Genomic DNA, 12,878 nt, shown 5'->3' with positions numbered 1-12,878 from the left:
CCAGTGTCGGAGGTCTGTTCTCACGGAGGGAGGTACAGCGATCATCCATCTCTTCTGCTTTACCGGATCCACACAAAGACGAGCAAAACATCTCTGGAGGCGTCGCATGTGGAGTAAGCCCAGCGGAACCACTGTGTGAGCTGACGACATCATTCCTAACAGCTTCATGACGGAAATGGCTGTTACCACTCTGCCAGGCCTTAGGTGGCTGAGCTGGTCTTTTAGAGTTTCAATTCTCGTCTGTGATAAACAAGCCCTCATGGTGATCGAGTTAGCTCCACTCCCAGATAAACGATCGTCTGGGCCGAGAGAATCAAGCTTTTCTCCCAATTTAAGGCGAAGCGCAAATTTAACAGGTGTGACGTCAGCACCTGGGTCCGCACTGCTGCTTCCTGTCTGGAACAGTCAGCAGCAACAAATCGTCTAGGTAAAATAAAATTCTCATCCCTGCTCTGTGTAACAGTTGATCGGGATATGGAAGTAGGCGTCTTCCAGATCGATGGAGATAAATCAATCATTTCACTGAATGTTGTCTAACCGCTGTCTGGTTGTCAACATGTGAAACTGTGTTGAAAAATTGACAAGTCCAAAATAGTTCATATCCCTCCGGTCCCTTTTGGGACCAGGAAGTAACGTGAGTAAAACCCTGTGTTTTTCTTTCCGTCGGGAACCCAGGAAATTACATATTTTACCAGATATTTCTTGAACTTCTGTGTGTAGGGATGAGATCTGGACTGAGGATGACAAAACCGTCTTTATAACTCCTCCAAACGTGGGTTTGAGCTGTAATTGCAGCGTGAATCCCCCGCTGATAAAAACGGTTCATCCATCTGTCTGTAGCGCACGCTCGCTGCCACTCCGCGTAACGTTCAGGAAGCGGGCACGCGTTTATGCTGCGTCACGTTATTAACGAACGCCAATCACTGCCGTCATGTGTGCCGCACTCAGGCTGCGGGCTCACATCCGTGTCGATGTGAGCTGGCGTGCAATGAGGGAAGGTTCGCGTGCCTTGAGCATGCAGAACCATGTAGATTTAGGGCTGCCACGGGTGCGCGGTGCTTCTGTGCCGCGCTCAGGCTGCGGGCTCACATTCATGCTGATGTGAGCCGGCGTGCGCTGAGGGAAGGTGCGCGCGCCCCGAGCATGCGGGACTGTGTAGTTTTAGGGTTGCCGCGGGTGCGCTGTGCTTCTGTGTGGCACTCAGGCTGCGGACTCACATTCATGCTGATGTGAGCCAGCGTGTGCTGAGGAGAGGTGTGCACGCCCTCATCAACACGGCGCCGTTTGGGTGAAAACTGCCGGCGCCGTGGGAGCGCTTGTTAGACACCACTGCGGTGAGAGGAAGCAGTGCGCACCTCAAGTTGAGAGCAAGGTTTCCCGCTGGACTCGGTCTGCTGAAAACATTCACTTTCGGCTGCTGTGTCATGCGAGCGTTCTGTGTGTTCCTTGAACTGCGGTGATTTTGAAAAAAACTGTTTTGAGGACACCGGCTCGTTTGTGTGGAGGATGTGTGAGGAGAAGCCGCTGTGAGGTCATTCGAATCAGACTCTTTAATCTTTAAATGATGTTCATGTTTTATTTCAAAACTCCTGTCATCGTTTGCACACACACATCCCTCGCAAGGAGTCATTCCTGAATCTTCTCCCCCGTGACCCCTGCGGTTTGTTGTCCCAGGGCGCCGCCTGTTGGCGATTTCTGGAGAAACACTGAACCGCTGTTTGCCAGGATGAGAAGGGCTGTTCTCTGACGGGCGGTGCTGGCGGCGGAGCGGGAGGACGCTGCTGCAGCTGTGGAACGTCTCTGTTGCTGCCTTTGGCCACGACGATCCTTCCAGCGGGCCGGGGGGCGTGATGAGGCGTGCGGCTGATCAGATGGCGCACAGTCTCCGACACTTCCTCCGGCTTTTTTGATTTCTCGAGCATGTCAGACAGCAGACGAGGCACACGGGTTGAAGGTGCCATCAGATGCCCTGCAGAGGGTGCTCTTGTCTCCTCAGGCAGGTCTGTCTCTCCGGCCACTGAGATGCTGTAACTACCTACTGAGCAGCGCAACATTATTGTTTGCTGTGGCCGCCTAGAATGCACACTGGTGAGCTTGGTTGGTGAGCGATGTCACCGTCTGGTAATGCCTCCCCGGAGGCGCAGGACGCTGGTCCAACCTGGACATCTTTGCTCCGAGAGCCTCCGCCAGGCTTGGCTCCGGGGGGGGGGGGGGGGGATTTCTGCTCGGTAAAACCCCTCTACTCTGGTGATGGGCGTGAATGTGGAAACCAGCGCTCTCAGTCTACCAGGTCCGGCTGCAGCCTCGCTCCAGTAGGACGTCACTGCTGGAAAACGAGGCCAGATGGGATTAGGATGGCGAGCCGGGGTTGGAGCCTAAAAACCTTCCCGCTAGATCATCCGATCTGGGCGGGGGAAGGAGAGGGACGGAAAAAAGTCCCTTCATGTCAGCCGCCTCCTGGATTATGCCAGGCAGCTCCGATAGGATGGCACCGACGGCTGGGAGCGGTGTGGTCGCCGATGTGACAAAGGCCCGGGGGGGGTAAGCATCCGCTCAGCCCCCCTCGTTCCGACACTACGCTCTCTAGCAGGGAGTGAGCAGCGGGGGCTGCTGCTGTCGCCTGTCCTGGAGGAACCATTCGATTCGCTCCGAGAGTCGGCGATAAAAGGAATAAAGGGTCGATGGCGTCGTCCAGCCTGTAGCGACCCGCCACTGAGAAATATTCCTCGGCGCATACCTTGAACAAGGCTGCTCATCTGCTTCTCCTTGGGGAGGGGAAGCTCACCGGGATGGCAGAAGGTTGGCGTGGTGGGACCACAGGCAGCCGTAACAAAGGTTGTGCCGGTCAAGCTGGACAACTTCCCTTCTTCGTTCTTCTGACAGTGCTATTAGCTTGCTGAAGAGAAATGGGAGCCGATTACCCGCTCTTAACGTAATTTATACGGACCGGGTGGGGCCCACACAACAGGTGGGCATGGACTAAACTTTTCAGTGCGATGTTTTGCATGATGGGATAAAACCCACCAGCGACAGCTCTTAAAGGGCGAAGCCTATACAAAATAGAACTCCAGGTTTCTGTTTAGTACTATTGCTAGACTAATTAAAAGTCCCATTTCTGTTGAACCATGTATCCCTACAACTATAAGTAGTAATGACTTAATGAATTCTTTATAAATAAAATTATTTCAATTAGAGAGAAAATTCAAACCATCTTTCCTTCTACATCAAATGAGGCAACTTTAAAAATTTCACTAGAGCCTGATTTATGCTTGGACCGTTTTTGTCCTGTTGAGCTCTCTGAACTGTCAAAAATAATAATCTCATCCAAACCATCCACATGTTTGCTAGAGCCCATCCCAACCAAACTGTTTAAAGAGGTATTTCCCCTAATTAATGTCCACATTTTGGAACTACTTAATTTGTCTTTAATGGACAATGTGGTTATGTACCACAGCACTTTAAGGTTGCTGTAATTAAACCTTTACTTAAGAAGTCTGACCTTGATTCAGAAATTCTGGCCAATTATAGATTATAGACTAGATCTAACTTTCATCTCAAAAATTCTAGAGAAAATAGTTGCAGGTCAGTTGCGTGAACATCTACAAAGAAATAATCTGAAGAGTTTCAGTCATGGTTTAGAGCTTATCATAGCACAGAAACAGCACTAGTAAAAGTAAATAATGATATTCTCATGGTCTCAGACAATGGACTTGTGTCTATACTGGTCCTGTTAGACCTCAGTGCTGCATTTGATACAGTTGATCACAATATTTTACTACAGAGGCTTGAATATGATGTTGGAATTACAGGAACAGCTCTAAAATGGTTTAAATCATATTTGTCTGATAGATTCCAGTTTGTAAATGTAAATAATAAATCTACTTTAAACATCAAAGTTAGTCATGGAGTTCCTCGGGGCTCAGTGCTTAGGCCAATACTCTTTACTTTATATATGCTTCCATTAGGTAAAATTATTAAAAAGCATGGGATAAATTGTCATTGTTATTCTGATGACGCACAATTATATTTGTCCATTAAACCCAATGAATCCATATCAGCTACTTAGACTACAAGCATGTCTTAAAGACATGAAAACCTGGATGACCTGGATGATAATTTTCTCCTGTTGAACACAGACAAGACTGAGGTTTTGGTTTTTGGACCTGAGCACCTTAGTTAGGGTCAGCTTGGGTTTCCTAAGCTGTCCTTTAGTTATGCTCTATAGGCTTAGACGCTGGAGGACAAACTGACCACAATTTTCACTCTGCTACTGTCTTTACTTACTCTGCTCAACCTGTTTTTTATTTGTATTTTTTTTTCTATCCTTAACGTGTTATTTTGTTTTTCAGATACACCTGGACCTATACCTGGATATACCATTCTGTGTTCGTCTGTCTCTCCTTCCAGTCCTCTCAACCAGCCGGTCAAAGCAGATGACCGCTTGTCCTGAGCCTGGTTCTGCTGGAGGTTTCTTCCTTTAAAAGGGAGGTTTTCCTTTCCACTGTTGCCACTGTGCTTTCTCAGGATGGGAGACTGCAACGAAGCCAAGATTCAACTTGTCTGCTGGGTTCCTTAGATAGAGAACTTTACTAATTGGCTTTTATGTATGTGAATGTTTCTGTAAAGTGCCCTGAAACAACTTTGTTGTGATTTGGCGCTATATAAATAAACTGAATTGAATTGAAACAAAAAATATATATAAAAAAGTAAATACTAATGAAATGAATCATCTATTAACAAAGCGTATTATGGAACACGTGCAACATTTACTAACTCAAGATGCTATCCCCAGAACAGAATTTAAAACAATCCACATAATACAAATGAAAACACCCAAGTAAAGTAACTCCCCCCACACTAAGCCATGAACATCGTAAAACTACCCTCAGAATTCCATCCTTAGAACAACACACTCCCAAGTAAAAGGCAGGAGATACTCTGCACACTCCCCACACCTGTCAGCAGTGAAAAGACTCCCTCCTGGGCCATAACAGGCAGGTCAGACGGCCAAGGCAGTTGATAAAATGTAAGCACTCCCTGCTGAAAATGAAATCCGAACCCCTCCAAAGCATCAGACTAGTGGGAAAACTTGAAGCTGGTTCAAGTCATATGAAAAACATATATGTAAAAGTCACTAAGGGCCCCTACACTGTGAAACACCACTGCGCGTAGGCTATAATGAATATGTGAAATATGTCATCAAATACTGTCTCCACCCCACCTGGCTGAGTGTAGATGAGAGCTGGAATGTAACCACAAATAATGCATAGGTGATTGTAAAGCGTCTTGCAACAGGTAAGATATTATGTCAACATGTTCATTGAACTCCACCTCAAAAGATCTGAACTGCCCCTTTAACCCTGAGACTGTAAAGCACATGTTATATTTGTAGAAATACAATATTGTGAGGAACATAATATATTGTTCAACAAACTACCATATCGATTATTCTACTACAATTCTAACATCTGATCAGCTTAAGTAGCAACCAAACAAACAGTGTGGCTGGTCAGCCAGGCGTCAAAAAAGATGAAGTCTGCCCATCTGTCTGTAGTCCCTGAAGTGACCTGCAAAAAACACAGTACATCCCTCTAGCATTTCATGAACAAACACATGAAAACCTGAAGAAAACATCATATAAACAGTTAAGACAGACACCACAAAATGAGGGAATGTAAAAACAATGTTGATTTCAAGGGTAAGGTTAGTCCATCACCATCCCTGTAGAACTGATGTGCTCAGAAATAAAAGTAGATGGTTACCACATGAGACCTCAGGACATCTTGTGAGAGTGCCACGTGTAAACAAGGCACATGTAGCACATACAGTGCTTCGTTGAATTATGATAAGAAGTTCGTGCATCATATAAAAAGTAAGTATAAGCAAATGACGTGTTAACCACTTAAAGCGGGACAGGTCAGGAGTTTCCGACCAGCACAGATGTGGAACGTATCCTGTGTCCTGCAATCTGTCCAAAAACAGATAAGCATATAAAGATTAGTTTTCACACAGAGAAACATTAAACTGACAAATTTATTACAAGTTCCAGACCAAAGCAATTATAAGATATCGAAGAAACCACAAGGGTGAAGAGGTTATCTGCTCCTCAGGACAATATACAGGCCAAAACTCCCCCTCCTTGCAGACGGCCATAAATCCAAACTCCACTAAAGCCCCCAGTATAGTGCTGCGTACGTCCATACGCAGAGGTACGCACATACGTACGCAGAGGTACGAGCATACCCCCCAGGGCATGTCCGTGCAAAGCTCAAATTTTTACGTCCGCGGTGTCGCACAATAAACTGCCCAGCGACGGACTGTTTTGTATGTGACACCAATATATTAAATTCCCCTTCTTCGTCCCTGATCTGGCCTTTTCTTTTGTTTTTTTGCCAAGAGGCAAGTGATCTCTTCCTCCTCCGTTGACTTCATGACTGAAATTGTGGGAAATGAAGGAATTTGTCACGAGCGAATTAAACTTGGGTCTAGCATGGCTGTGGGAGGGTCTGGAGATTTCCTGGTGGGCTGGTCTGATGTGTGGGCTGTAGAGCCAGCGTTCCCTGTTTTTTTAATTTTTTAGATCTTTTTATTAACAACATATAAACATAGAACACCGCTGCGGCTGAGGCTGCCAGCGCTTGCATTTTTTTTCTTTTTTCCGACCTGTCAATCAATCTAGTAGGCGTGTCAGCAAATGACCAATCGGTGACCTCAATTTGTCCTTAAGGTAAACACCCCTTGTCTGTGAAGCTGCTCTGCAGCTGCTCGGGATGTAGGCTGGAGTACAAACTCTGAACCCTCTGTGTACAGTACACGCGTGCGTACACGTGAACGGACGTACACCGCAGTATACTGGAGCCTTTAGTCAGAATGCTGGAACAAAGACCATCTATACTAATTGAAAAGGCCTGAAAAAGTGAAAGCAGAGAATAAATAAAAAACCTGTACTCCGAAGAAAAAACTAGTGAAACACAGAAACATTATCATAGCAGACCCCTGCTAGTAAAAGTGCCACACAGAACTGTTAATCCAACTTAAAGCCTCATCATTTTCAAAAAACAGTGACAACTCCAGTATGAAATGTCTCTAAACTCATGCATCCCACCAAAACATCATCAAAGAAAACAGACTTCAATATATATGAGAGGAGTGTCAATCATGCCACCCAACATCATCATAAGCACTGTAAAAATTATCACGTCCCATATTATATTTCCCACAAAGTGAGCCCTCTGCCAATCAATTATAATTCCTTAACTATGGTTCTCAGCAACCAACAATAAATCACAGAAGTTCCACAGAGTCTTGCAGCTGTCAAAGTCAACCCACACAGAAACAAAACATAAAACTATCCCTTGTGCCTTTTTGTACATTTGTCTGCTCAGCAAAAAAAAGTAAATAGGTATTAGGCGTAAACAAATAGAAGCTCAGGTGAAGTTGCCCTCAACATCCAAGTCCTGAGAATAATCTGACCAGTCGCAGCAACAAAGATAAAGAAGCCGAAAAACTAACTTCTGTACTGGTCCAAAGACAAACACAGCTGTCCGTCCATAAAATAAACAACAAAATCAGCTATGGAGGAACTCATTTCAGTAACCCCACGACAAAACTCAGGAGCACCTGGAGATTATCAGCTAACTCGGACAACGAACCCACGGGCACCTGGAGATTATCAGCTAACTCTGACAGCGAACCCATGAGCACCTGGAGATTATCAGCTAACTCGGACAGAAATCACGGCGGACCTGGAGATCAGTGGTGTAGAGGAAAGGGTCCTCAGATCGTTGAATTTTTATTAGTAATTTTATTCTGAAAGGGGCACCATTTGCTTTCTGGTTCTTAAGCAAGAAAATTATTAAATCAGACTCAAGTTTTCGTGCTCTAGTGAGTCCTTTTTGTATTAAATTCAAATGTCATATATATAATACCATACCATACCATTTTATTTATAGAGCACTTAAAACAGTGACAAGGCCAACCAAAGTGCTGTACAGACAGAACAACAGGTAATACACAAAGCAAAATACAAAACAAAGTAAATCAGTATATACAGTAGACATAAAAACGATGCAGATAATGACGACAAAGCAGTGTGGAGAATACAGGTTAAAAACACAGATCATCTGGTGTTGAAAGCCACTGAATAGTAGTGGATTTTTAAACGGGACTTGAAAACCGAGAGGGAGGGGGCCTGTCTGACAAGCAGAAGTAACTCGTTCCAGAGTCTTGGCCCTGCTATAGAGAAGGCCTTGTCACCTCTGCGCTTGAGACGGGTTCCTAGGACTGTGAGGAGCAACTGCTCCACTGACCCCAGGGAACGTGGTGGGACATACAGTTGTAGCAGATCAGAGAGATGGGAGGAGCACTGTTCAGTGATTTGTAGACATACATGAGTATTTTGAACTGGATTCGAAAATGAACCGGTAACCAGTGCAGTGAGGCCAAACTGGTGTAATGTGCTCTCTTTTGCCTGTACTGGTTAAAAATCGGGCTGCTACATTCTGGACCAGTTGTAGTCGTGCAATGGAGGTCTGACTGATACCAAACAGGAGCGAATTGCAGTAATCAAGCCTAGATGTAATGAATGCATGTATTACTGTCTCCGGGTTAATTTTGGACAATATGGGCTTCAGTTTAGACAGCCGCCTCAGTTGGAAGAAGCATGATTTTACAATCATGTTTTCATGATTGTTAAGTTTCAGGGAAGGGTCCATTATCACGCCCAGATTAGTGACTCTTTGTTTTTCTGACAGGGTTAGAGCGGAAAGGTCGATGCATTGGTTTGTGATCGTGTTGTTGGGAGGGAACAACATGACTTCAGACTTCTTTTCATTGAAACTTAAGAAGTTTAAAGCCATCCAGTCCCTGATGTCAGCCAGGCAGTTGAGCAGCGGTTGAATAGAGCAAGTTCCATTGTGTCTTAGGGGGAAGTAAATTTGGCAGTCATTGGCATAGAAGTGGAAGGGCATGTTGTGTTTCCAGAAAATATCACCAAGCAGCAGCAAGTATAAAGAGAATAGGAGGGGACCTAGGATGGACCCCTGCGAAACCCCCCATTTAAGCTCTGCCTCTGCGGAACTAAAATCCTTGATGGAGACACAAAAGGATCTGTCAGTGAGGTAAGATCTGAACCAATTGAGGGCTGATCCTGTGATGCCCACCCACTGCTCCAACCTAGCAATGAGGATCTCATGGTCGATGGTGTCAAAGGCGGCTGTGAGGTCCAACAGGACAAGCAGATTGATTTAAATCATTTTAATTTATAATAGATTTAATTTATAATAGATTTAAATCAGTTTATAAAAGATCTTGGCCTACTAAGAAAGGGATGGACTCAAGGTGTGATACATATACAGGGTGTATGATCGTCATTGGTCCGATCTGAAGTTGAATCAGGGCTACTCTGGACAGAGTGGTTTCATCGAGGGCGTGCGGCTTCACATCCAGGGCACATGGTTGGAGGATAAGATCTCTGCCAGCCCGATTTGCCACTGATAGCAGTTTCTCAAATAGTGTGGCAGACATTAGAGTTATGTCTGCCCTAGTGTCCAAAAGGGAATCATGTGTCAAAACCTGTTCAAGGGTCAGTGAAAGGTAGAACTTTCTTACAACTCCTTTTTCATTTAGATTACACAAGAACTGTTGCACTGGAGGTTCCACCGGAATCCTAGAGTCATCATTCTCAAATGAAGGGTCGTCAACATTCATTTGGACTGTTCAGACAGCACTTGGTATGTGTGACTGGTCAATTTCTGATTCTGAAACATAAAGGTCAACATCAGAGGTCTCTACTTCAGCAACAGGGGAAGAGCTGTGATCTGCAGTTGCTGATTGAGTATCTTCCTCTATGGCTTGGGGTTCCAAAGGTAGAATGGCAACAGTTGGACTGTTGAGTTCAGGAACAAGAGACACTATTGATAGAAGGTCAGCCTTGTTCTGTTTATTGTCTTTGCTTATTTCTTCCAGTATTCGTATGACAATCTACCTATCTTTTGGGTTTAGACCGCTGAGGTCTTCCTCTTGAGGCTTGGTTGACTCCCTTACCTTTTCAGGATGTCGCACACACGGTGAGACTAGTTCTTTCTCAGGTCGAGCGCGACGGTTCTGAAACTGGTGGGTCTGCCTTGACGGTTGTTCATGATTTGTGTTCATGATCTGCAGTTATATTTTGGGGAGTGTCTACCACCCTGATAATCTCTGTTGTAGTTTCGGTAGTCGGGACGTGGATGGTTTTGGTTCTTTAAAGAGTCTGGATATTTACTTGTGCCTTTACCCTGATGAGGATTGTCAGGCCCGCAATACTGTTGCGTCCCACTGGATTTGGGTGTTGGAGGTGCAAATTTTTCCCAGTGCAAGTCAGAATTTGAACCAGTTCCTTCAGGTTCTAATAGAAAGAACTTGTATTCATCGTTAGGACAGCGTTTGATTCAGCTGGTCTGGCCTGTTTTAGCTTCTGGAATTCTTTTTTTTTTTTTTTTTTTTTTTTTTTTTTTTTTTTTTTTTTTTTTTTCTCTTGTGATGGCCTCCCTTCTCCCCTTACAGCCATCCTCTCCACACCATTATTATGAAATATTTATTATAGTGACATTCTAGTGTAGGTTTTTTTTTTTTTTTAATAGGATAGAAAGAAAGAAAAGACAAAGTAAGACTCCAAAATATAAGAAATATATACAAATAGAGCACACGTCAAAACACCCGGCCACTGTCTGTTCACCTGCAAAGAACATGACAAAACACAGCAACAAAATACATATGTATAAAGAACTTAAAATATTCATGGCTTTGTAGTAAGTTTCCATAAATATATATACCCATACCTACGCCTATATACATACATACATACATACATACATACACATGAATATACACTCACATACATATCTATATATCTACATATAAAGCCTACATAAACATCCCTGCTTCTATTTGTGTGTGGTTGTGAGCATGCATAAGTGTATAAGGCTTCTCTAATGCCCCTTTTCCACTGTCACGGCGCGGGTCGGATATTTCCGGGTTGAAGCGCGTTGGAGGTATTTCCACTGTTCCAGAAACCGGCTCGTCTCGCTAAATTCTGGCCCGGCTTCTCAAGGGTTCCGAGCGAGCCGCGCCGTGACGTCAGAAACACTGTCGGTCACTGATTGGTCGGGGGGAGGAGTCTGTGGAGTCTTTCCAAACAACCCGATCCACCATTTTTTTCTCTACCGCTTGCCATTAGCATAACATGAGGAGCGTATATTTTAGTATTTTGAAGCTATACAACAACAATAATATCAAAGCCGTGGTCAAATGCAGAAGTGCAGGTGTTGTTGTGCTTGGTGGCCGACGAAAAAAGTCAAAGCGAGCTAGATGGAGGATTGGAGGGTGGTTTGGACACGACTACTGCTCTACTTGAACCATTTATAGAAGATGGTGAGTGTTTTCTAACTTTAAACATATTTTAAATTACTCATCCCATCGGTTCTGAACATATTTTTAACTAACAAAAGAGGCTGACGCCATAATAGTACAACGTCGGTGCTACGATGCTAAGCTAATTTGCATAAATGCTAACTGTCCTCCGGTCCCGTTTCTCACTGTATTTTATCCAGAACGTCTTTCAGCGCGTGATGGTTCGTCTCTAAACTCCACATTAAACCCTCCAAGCCTCCCGGCTCCTGCTCCTGCTCCATCAGAGGAGTCTGCACCTGACAGGTCTCCATCACAGCCCAGCTGCACCTCACAGAGCAGCACAACGCTGCAGCTTCTGTGCTCGGTAAGAACAGATGCAACTGTTCCACATCACTTTATTTGTGCCGATAAGGACTTGATTTATTTTATTTTTAAAGTAAAAAACTAAAATGTTGAATAAATACTGAATTGGGATGAAATTATGTACACAGGGTCCCAGTTACAGACAACAAAACGTAAAATAAAAACAGTAATAAGATCTAAGATATGAACTAAGAAAAATATCAACTAAAAAACATCTACTAATAAAACACTAAGCACTAATAGCAGTAAACAATCAAAACAATACGTCAAACAGCAACATGAACTTGAGTTTGTGCAGCCTCATGAATATATAACACTGAAGAATCACATCATGTAGCTGCTGATCAGTTTCATGTTGCTGCTGATCTGTTTCATGTTGCTGCTGATCTGTTTCATGTTGCTGCTGATCTGTTTCATGTTGCTGTGTTCATTCGTGCTCGTCTGTTCACACAGACTCATGTCCGTGCTGCTGTTCTGCGTATTGTGTTTAATGTTTTTATGCTATTAGAGCTTATATTTTTAGTTGATGTTTTTATTAGTTCATATCTTAGATCTTATTACTGTTTTTCTTTTATATTTTATTGTTGGATGTAACTGGGACCCTGTGAACATAATTTTGATCCACCACATGGACCACATGTGGTGCGAATGACAAAGAATATCTGCATCTGTATAATACTTTCTGATTCATATATCCATTATTATCATTTTCATTATTTTTAAATCAATTTATTTTTCATTTTCTTATTTGATCAGTTTATAATTATTAATATATCTATTATAGCTGTTAGCAGCACCTTTCTTTGTTTCATGCATTTATTCAAAAACAGTATGTAGCTTGAATTAACCACCTGTTTCTTGTTTCTAGTGAAGAGAAAGAGAAAAGAGTCCAGTAAAGAAAAGTCTTATTTCATCACTGAATGAACATGAAGAACTGAAGCGGACACAGCAGGAACAACACTTGTGTCTTCTTCTGGATGAAGCCCGTGAGACAAGGGACAGACACAATCATTAGTTGGACGCAGTAGTTTTTATTTTTGTACATTTTTCACTTCTTACTTTTCCTATTAAACAATTTTTTTCTTAAGTGGTGTCCTTGAACATTAAATTTCCTAAACAAATTTTAC

The sequence above is a fragment of the Nematolebias whitei genome, chromosome 1 (assembly GCF_014905685.2).
Source record: "Nematolebias whitei isolate Nwh7 chromosome 1, NemWhi1, whole genome shotgun sequence".
Lineage (NCBI taxonomy): Eukaryota > Metazoa > Chordata > Actinopteri > Cyprinodontiformes > Rivulidae > Nematolebias > Nematolebias whitei.
This window is presented reverse-complemented; position numbering follows the sequence as displayed.